The sequence below is a fragment of the Hippopotamus amphibius genome, chromosome 7, assembly GCF_030028045.1.
Source record: "Hippopotamus amphibius kiboko isolate mHipAmp2 chromosome 7, mHipAmp2.hap2, whole genome shotgun sequence".
Lineage (NCBI taxonomy): Eukaryota > Metazoa > Chordata > Mammalia > Artiodactyla > Hippopotamidae > Hippopotamus > Hippopotamus amphibius.
The window spans coordinates 9248904-9257543 of record NC_080192.1 but is presented as its reverse complement, the minus strand read 5'-3'; the positions used below and the strand labels follow the sequence as shown (position 1 = coordinate 9257543).

Sequence of the window (8640 nt, the reverse complement as noted above, 5' to 3'; positions counted from 1 at the left end):
ATACATGTAACATAAAATACACCAAGTTAAACTTTTTTTTTTTTGGCTGCAGCAAGCTAGATGTGGGATCTTAGTTCCTCGACCAGAGATGGAACCCGCATCCCCTGCAGTGGAAGCACAGCGTCTTAACCACTGGACCGCCAGGGAAATCCAACTTAATGATTTTTAAGTGCACAGTTCAGTGGTATGAATTACATTCACCTTGTCATGCAGCCATCACCACCATCCATCCCTATTACTCTTTTGTTTTTTTTTTTAGGCTGTGTTGGGCCTTTGTTTCTGCACACAGGCTTTCTCTAGTTGTGGCGAGCGGGGGTCTCGTTGCAGAGCACGGGCTCTAGGCTCTTGGGCTTCAGTAGTTGCAGCTCGTGGACTCAGTAGTTGTGGCACATGGGCTTAGCTGCTCCTTGACAAGTGGGATCTTCCTGGACCAGGGATCAAACCCGTGTCCCTTGCATTGGCAGGTGGATTCTTAACCACTGCACCACCAGGGAAGTTCCCGATCCTTCTTTTCATCTTATGAAACTGAAACTCCATGTGGAGAGATGCAACTGGACTTGAGTTCTAACAGGGTCTCTCTGGCTGCTGGGTGGAGACTAGACAAGGGCATCCAGACAGAAGCAGGGAAACCAGACAGAAGACAAGAGGCAGGACTCCTGGGTTCCACTGAGCCACACTCCCCTGACCTCCTGGATGACCTTGGACAAATCAGTTCCTTCATCCTTAAGTTTGTTTATTCATGCCTTTGGTCAATTGGTCTTTCAACAAATCTTTATTGAACACCTACTATGTGCTCGGCACTGCGTTGGGTGCAGAGGGGACAAAATGAACAGAACAAACCCAGGCCCTGACTTGAGGAGGTAGGTGCCTTCTGGCTGGGAAGGTGGACACAGAGCAAAAAGCAGCAAAAATGATAATGCAATGATCATCCTGGTGGGGGTGGTGAGGGAGAAACGGAGAGAGGAGCATCAGAGGGAAAAGCATTCCTGGCAGGGGGAACAGCCTAGGCAGGTGCCCAGAGGCACCAGCCTCTTGCTTCTGTGAAAGGCTTCCTCTCCATTCCCTCCTCTAGATAAAAGGGGCCCAGAGGACCTGGGGGTCAAGCCCAGATTCCTCTTCTGTGAAATAGGGGTCCTCATTGTGCCTGCTGCCCCAGATGTGAGGAGAAAATAAGCCAATGCACAACAGTCTCCAGACACACAGCTCACGGACAGGCCAAGGGGCCAACTGCCCCACCGCCACCCACCCCAACCTGGCCTGAAGAAGTAGGCCCCCTGTGATGAGGTGTGATGGAGGGTCTCAGGGAAGACCTCCCACAACTCATGCCCAAATCTGTCCTCAACTTGCTTCCTGGTATGCCTGAAATCTCTCTATAACAAACTCATTCCTTTGAATTGTGCTCTCCCACCCTTCCAGAACCATCCATTCCTATTCAGGTTAGCCCTGGGCCAGGTGTTGCTCAGTCTTCACAGTTTAGCTCAAGCCTCTCTCTTTCAGGAAGCCTTCCCTAATTGCTGCTGCCCATAGAATCTCTCTGTCTTTCCCTCCCTTCCTCTCTCTCTCTCCTCACTCTGTGCTGGCCTTTGGCTTTCACAGTCCCAGGCTCAGAGCTGAAATGGCCCCAAGAAATCGTCCAACCCAGCTTTCCCTAAGCACCTGCAGATGAGGAAACTGAGGCCCAGACACTGAGTTCTCAGGGCAGCTGGGACAAAGGCCCGGCCAATAGCACAGATCAGACTAACCATTTGCATTTTTTAAATGAAATGTAAAATATTTCACATGTACCAAAGAACTGTGGAGGCCACCCGCGTGTGCAGGGTCGCTCCGGGAGTTTCGGGTGCAGCTGGGGCTGCTTCGTCTGCCTGCCGAGGGGAACTCCTCAGGCTGCGGGGACCACTCTCCCTTAGCAACTCTCAGGTCATGGCTTCCAGAGTTGTGTATTGATCAGGTTTTAAAGATAAAAGTAAAGCTATGAAACTCACTAAACATATCTGTGGGCTGATTTGGCCCTTGGGCTGCCAGCTGCCACTTCTGTGGGCTCTGTGGGCCTTGGTGCCAGACCAGGCAGTGCCATGTGTTGGCTGTGTGAGCCTGGACAAGTTGGCTGCCTTCTCTGAGCCCTGGTTTTGCCATCCGTGCAGTGGAAGTAATACTGCTTCCTCGGGGGGCTGTCCACACATTCAGTAGTTACTGATGGAGAGTGTGGGACATTGAATGAAAACTCCAGGGCAGGGGTACATCCCACACAGGACCCCACTGACTCCTCACTGCAGCCTCTGAGGGCTGGCATGTTTCTGGGAAGAGACTGAGCCAGGATCCAGCCCTGCTCAGCACACAGGGTCACCGTGGCACAGTGGGGAGCCTGGGCAGAAGGACTCGGTGGTCCCACGTGACGAAGGCACAGCAGCCTGTGTTGAGCTGGTAGGTAGACTGGGGCTAAAAATTATGACGCATCTTGAATGCTACACCAAGGAGCCTGATGCGTAGGAACGTAATACATGTTTGTTATGTGAACGAATGAATGAGCAGCGGGGAGCCACGGAAGACTCTTGAGCAGGGGAGGGCCCAGCCTTTGATGGGATGTTTAAGTTGGAGGCTGGCCTTGAGGAAGCAAGAGGGCACTGTGTCTCAATGGGCCTTTGTGCTGCCGTGCTGGTGTGTTCACAGGCCCTGGCCTGATGGCAGCGGTGTGGCTGTCATGTGGAGGTGTGTTCGTGGGCACTGGTGTGTGCATGGGCTGGTGCGTTCCTGGGAGCTGCTGCCCCCTTCTGCTCGGGCTCCTTGCCTGTAAGACGGGGGTGACAGTAATGCTCCTCTCCAGTGGGGGGGACTTCGAGAGCAGACAAGGCACATCCCTGCCTGGCCTGGTGCCTGGAGGGTGGGGAGTCCTCCCATCAGGACCCTTGCCTGGGTCCCTGTGTGGTGCCCCAGGCTGGGCCCCCAGGCTCTGAGGAGTGGCTGCTGTGGGGCGGGGGCCTGCTGGAGGAGCCCACAGGGGCCGAGGTGGTGGCCAGTGAGGATGGGGAAGTCGGCCAGTCGGCTATCTTTAGTGCCTTCCCTCACAGCCCTTTTCCTCTGCCTGGCTGCGTGGGGCTGGGGCAGGGAGCGGCCAGGAGGGGCCACTTCTCCATAGTCACATGAAGCCCGGTGACCCAGAGGCCAGCTGGGGGCCGGGGCAGGAGGAGGTGGGGCTGATGGTGGTACCTGACTCCCCCACCCCCACCTGTCTGCTGGCAGCCCTGAGGGCAGCATCCCCTGGTACTCACATCTCTCTGGCAAGCAGGGGCCCAGGGTATGCGCCTACGAGAGGTGGCAGGTGAAGGAACGTTGGGGCTGCAGTGGCTGCTGGGATGAGGTGGCCCTCCCGCTCCTCACCGGGAGCCTCCAGGCCCCCACTCAGTGAGCGCAGTGTTGTGCAGTGGTTAGCGCCAAGCGTCTGGCGCCTGGATTTAAGTCTCTGCTTCAGCACTCCCGAGAGTCTGGCCTGAGTGAGGGGACATTGCTTAATCTCCCCAGGCCTTGATGTCCTCGTTGTCACAACAGAAGTGTCGACAGGAACCTCGACCCACAACTCACAGGGCTGTCATGATTACTCAGTGAGACACAGCATCTAAGACAGAGAGCATTCTAGCTCTCTGACCTGGGAGGATTTTCTGAATCTCTCGGGGCCCCCATTTTCCCCATCTGTGAAATGGGAATAGTGGTTGCAAGGATTAAATAAGGTAGCTTTGAAAGGGTCTAACACAAGGCTTGGCACACAGTAGGTACTTGACAAATAAGCACCCTTGAGGACTTCCCTGGTGGTCCAGTGGTTAAGACTCCAAGCTTCCACTGGAGGGGGTATGGGTTCGATCCCTCATTGGGGAACTAAGATTCTGCACGATGCACAGTGCAGCCAAAAGAAAAACCAAGACAAAAAACGAAACCAAACAAATAAGCACCCAACTCTTTCTCCCTTGAACCAAAATATGCTTTCCAGGCCCCTAGTACCATAGGGACAGGATGAAGAGATGCCTGGACTCAAATCCCAGCCCTACCAGTTGTACACTGTGTGCCCTTGGGCAAGTTGCTCACTCTCTCTGAGCCTCAGTTTCTTATTTATAAAATGGGATAATAATAAAAGCTGCCTCAAGGGGTGATCCTGAGTATCGAGTTTATATATATGAAGCACTCAGGTCAGTGCTCAGTAGGTATAATGTATTCACAATTACTACCACTTGCCAGCCCAGGCACCGGCCCCCGGAGGCATTCAAAGTCAATGTGAGCGCTGGTCATCGAGGGCCAGGAACTGGTGAAGTTGGGCCCTGGACAGCATTGTGGGACCAGGGGCTGATGGTTGCCGAGGACACAGTCGTTCAGATATATAAGAGTTCTGATGTGTTTTAGGCCCCGAAAGTTTCCTGGATGTCACCTCCCTTATTCCTGGGCTCATGGACATTGCTTTCTTGCCTCCTATAGAGTCTGGGTCAGGCCCCTCTCCTCTCAGGGGTCCAGCCCAGGCTTCGGAGCCTCTGCTGAAAGGACAGGGAGTGCTACTTGGGCTCCTGGGAGCAGCTCAGGAATCCAGATCCTGGGAGGCACATGGTGCTGGCGAGGTCGGCAGGCCCTGAGTGCCAGCCTGAGCCACAGAACGTCGCACGGAGGGCGGGGGACCCACAGAAGCTCCAGACAAGTAGATGCCTGCTGAGAGCTGATAGGAGGAGGGTGAGGCCTCTGGAACCCAGGGCTGGGCCCCCGGGTGCGGGGGCAGGGCTGGGGGCTTTGGGGGATGAGGACAGAGGGCCGAGCACGCAGCCCCCACTGGCAAGGCTGTCGGCAAGGATGGGGGGAGAGCACTTTGGGGTGAGCCCCTGAGCCGGCAGCCAGCTGCCCACCCTTCCACCCCCAAGGCCATCCCCAGGTGAGCTCCACAAAGTCACTGGCTCTGCCTTTTAAGGCGATGGTGGCTCCTGCCACCTCCCTGTTCCCACTTGCTCAGAAATTCCCAGCAGGTATTTTTCTTTTCTTTTTTTTCAGGAGGAATGGAATGAGGCTTCTTGTTCTGTCACCGCAGGATTCCAGAGGGGCCTGTCTGGGGGTTCTGGTGACAGGAAGTGCACAGCGCCAGGCACTTGGAGACGTGCTCTCAGTGACACGCACAGACATGGACTACAGGCGGCCCAGAGCACTGCCCCGCCCGCTGCAGGCCCACGGAAATGCCTGGGGACCCCCACGTGCGACACCCAGGTGTACGCAAGCAGGGGCGAATCCCAGAGACTAGAAACAACATTTATTAAGCACCTACTCTATGCCAGGTCCTGGCTATGGAGGCAGCGGGGAGCCAGTCCCACCTTCATGGAACTCACTCAGACTTTCCCCTGGGGAGCTGCCTCCCTTGGGAGCTCAGATCTGAGCCCAAAAGCCTGGTTCCCACTTCAGGGATTTTGTGCCTACCGTTCCCTCTGCGTGGGGTGTTCTCCCCTTAGAGCTCCACCAGGCTGGATCCTTTACACCCTCGGGTCTCAGAAACGTCTCCCCTGACCCATCATTCTGTACCCCAATGGCCTGTTTTATGTCTTCACAGCATTCATCACTTTTTTTTTTTTAAGTGCATTTAGGGGAGTTTCCTGGCAGTCCAGTGGTTGGACTCCATGCCTTCACTGCTGTGAGCCTGGATTCAATCCCTGGTCAGGGAACTAAGATCCCACAAGCCGCACAGCACAGCCAAAAAATAAAAATAAAAAATAATTTTAAAAAATAAAGTGCATTGACCATGAAAGTAACTTTCAATCAGTGTCCAAAATATAGATGCACTTTCACAATCCAATATACAACTCAAAACGTTTTACAGCCCAATAGTAAATATAAGTTTCCAATTTGAATGAAGTATAAAATATACAAGTCAGGGCCCTGACCATACAAAAGGATAATATTCAAAGGAAGCTCACAGTTCAGACTCATCCTACTGTTTTGGGATCCACAGCAACTTTTTCATAGTAATTGGATTTAACAGCACTATAATTCTAATGAGAAAGTTAAATCAGGGATCTCTAAATTCTGGAATCCCAGTATTAATCAACTACAAATAAGTATTAGCCCACATCTATCACCAATGACTCAGATGTTTCTTTCTGATGAATTGACCATTACACTTACAAAGTTCTGAAATAGCCAACAGACCATACGAAGAGACTTCTTTAGCTCCTGCTTAAAACCAATGGTTTGGTGCCTTCCCTGGTGGTCTAGTGGTTGAGACTCTGTGTTCCTAATACAGGGGGCCTAGGTTTGATTCCTGGTCAGGGAACTAGATTCCCTGAGCTGCAACTGAGGCCCAGTGCAGCCAAGTAAATATTTAAAAAATTAAACACACACACAAAATAAAACCAACAGCTTCAGCAACTGCAGAGCTTGATTCAGAGCCAAAGCATTCATCATTTCTATTATCCAAATAGTATACCTTCACAGGCCAATGCTTTATTTTTTATACTTTAGGCATGTGGGAGCTTTGTTTCCCAACGAGGGAGCGAATACACACCCCCTGCAGTGGAAGCAGAGTCTTAACCACTGGATCACCAGGGAAGCCCCTCATCACTTTTAAAACTGTCTTATTTGCCTGTGTTTACTGTCTGCCCTCTCCAACTAGAAAATAAACTCCTTGAGAGGTGGGCCTTTGCGTTCAGCACTGCTTTCCCAGCACCTAGACGAGTGCTGTGCCCACAGCGGGCGCTCAGGGTTTCTTGAGAGTGAAGCTGGTCCCATACACACGTGGTTGAGTTTTCCACTGCCCGCAGGGAGCCCGACTACTCGTCCCGACCGCCGCACCAGCTGCTCTGTGCACACGCGGGGCTGTCTTCCCCATTGGACCCCACAACCACCGACCACCCAGGTAGCAAGTCACCAACCAGATGAGGGTGAGGCTCACATCTGTGGCCTGGGATGTGCCCCAAATCACTGGCCAGGGGCAGGGCAGAAACAAGGATGGGAGTGTGGGGTTAGTTAACAGACAAAGGCTCAGCCCCTGTCAAGCAAGCCTGCCCCGGAAAAGGCTCTCTGTGCACATCACATGTGAGAACATGAGGGTGTGGTCTGTGCTGTTGGATGCATGTGCACACGCCCTCAGCCTGTTCTCTGGACTCCATGTTCCTGGAGTCATTCCAGCCATGCCTACAACTGGGCAGAGTCCTGAAAAGAAGTGAGGCCCCGCCAGGACGTCTCAAACCAGCAAAGCCTTTTCTACCTGGGCTGGGTAGGTAGCCTTTCCTACCTTAGGGCTGCCTAAGGGTCGGGGGAGGCCCACAGACTAAGAGACCAAGGGCAACTGGGATGGGTGAGCGGATGACGTGGGGCCCCTGCCCAGCTCAGCACCCTCCTCAGGACATGACTGGACAGAAGCTCCCACAGTGACAAGAACCCAGACCCTGCTCCCATGCCTGGCTCTGCTAGAGGTGCCTGTAGGCCTTGGGGCAGGTCCTGACCCCCTCTGGCTGTGGGCTTGACTCCCGGGACTACGGGGCATCTGAAGAGGCCCTGATTGGGGAGCGGACTCTGCAACCCCTGCAAAGCCCAGAGCCCAGAGCAAGGTGCTCCTGCAGGACTGGGTGCTGCCCACTCTCACCCCCTGGTGGCTCCAACCAGAAGTGCAGCGCCAGCCAGTCTGGGCCCAAATTCTGAGCTGATGGGTGCTGTAGAGGGGAGCAAATCAGCCCGAAAGTTGACTTTGAGGCCCTCTGCCCCATTCAGAGCTCAGAAGGGACTCCAGAAAAGCTGGGCAGACAGACATTGGGGAGAGGCCCCAGTAAGGACTCTTGCTCAGCACCGCCAGACCTCAGCCTGCCTCTGCCTCACATGTAATTCCAGCCACCTCCTCTGTGCTTCAGACTTTGGACATTTTAGAGCCTCACCCATCATAGCGGTGCCATGCTCATTGGGAACCAGATGTTCCACCTTCGGCCACCTCACTATCTTGAGACAGCACCACATGAGTGAGACCTCGGTCCATTCCCAGCTACCACTGCTCCAAGGAAACTAAGGCTCAGAAGACACCAGAACCCAGGTGATTAACTGGTGGACAACCAGCCGACTGCCACTGGGCAGAGCTGCTGCAGCTGTGATCTCTGCCCTCTGCTCAGGTGGAGCCAGGGCCGACATGCCCCAGACAGAAGTGGGGAGCAGCTGCGTCGGAAAGGGGATGAGGGGCATGCTGTATACCTGGAACGCAGGAGCTGCGCTGGGGTCAGAGGCCTGGGCATTGGGCTCTAGCAGCCATGCTGCTCCCCAGCCCACGCGATCCAGGTGCTCAACAGGGTCCGCACACAGCAACCACAAGCACTGCAGAATTTCGGGAAAGGTGGATTCACACTGATGTGTATTTTGAGGAAATTATGCTTGTGGAGCTGAGAAAAGTAAACAGGGTACCCAGGCACGGGGACTGAGTCAGCAAGGCAGACGTAGACCAGAAACTGGGGTTCGAGGACTTCAGCCAGGTTGAGACTGATCATTGTACTCAACCCCCACCAGTCTACATTCTCACCTGTTCATCAGCAGGGCCTTCCTCAAAGCAAACATATGCGTCTTCCTGAGTGCCAGGTGCTGTGCAGGGTTTCCCCATGATACCCTCTCCCTCGGCCAGAACTCAGCTGCTGGCTACAGAAGCAGCTCAAT

The 8640-nt window shown here is 54.0% G+C and overlaps 1 pseudogene; it reads right to left on the bottom strand.

Moving 5' to 3' along the window:
• Positions 1–6098: 6098 nt before the first annotated feature.
• Positions 6099–6224, bottom strand: LOC130857928 (small nucleolar RNA SNORA2/SNORA34 family; annotated as a pseudogene).
• Positions 6225–8640: the final 2416 nt, after the last annotated feature.